Genomic DNA, 282 nt, shown 5'->3' on the forward strand with positions numbered 1-282 from the left:
GTAATACATTTTACTTGCACCTGTAATACATTTTACTTGCACTTGTAATACAATTTACTTGCACTTATTAGGTTCACTATATGAAACTTCTACTTGCACTTGTAATACATTTTACTTGCACTTCAATGTTCAATTATTTACGAAAATGTCACCGCGTTTTGTTTTCTTAAACATTAAAGTGCAAGTAAAATGTATTACAAGTGCAAGTAGAAGTTTCATATAGTGAACCTAATAAGTGCAAGTAAATTGTATTACAAGTGCAAGTAAAATGTATTACAGGTG

This window comes from Ipomoea triloba, chromosome 3 (genome assembly GCF_003576645.1).
Source record: "Ipomoea triloba cultivar NCNSP0323 chromosome 3, ASM357664v1".
Classification (NCBI taxonomy): Eukaryota; Viridiplantae; Streptophyta; class Magnoliopsida; order Solanales; family Convolvulaceae; genus Ipomoea; species Ipomoea triloba.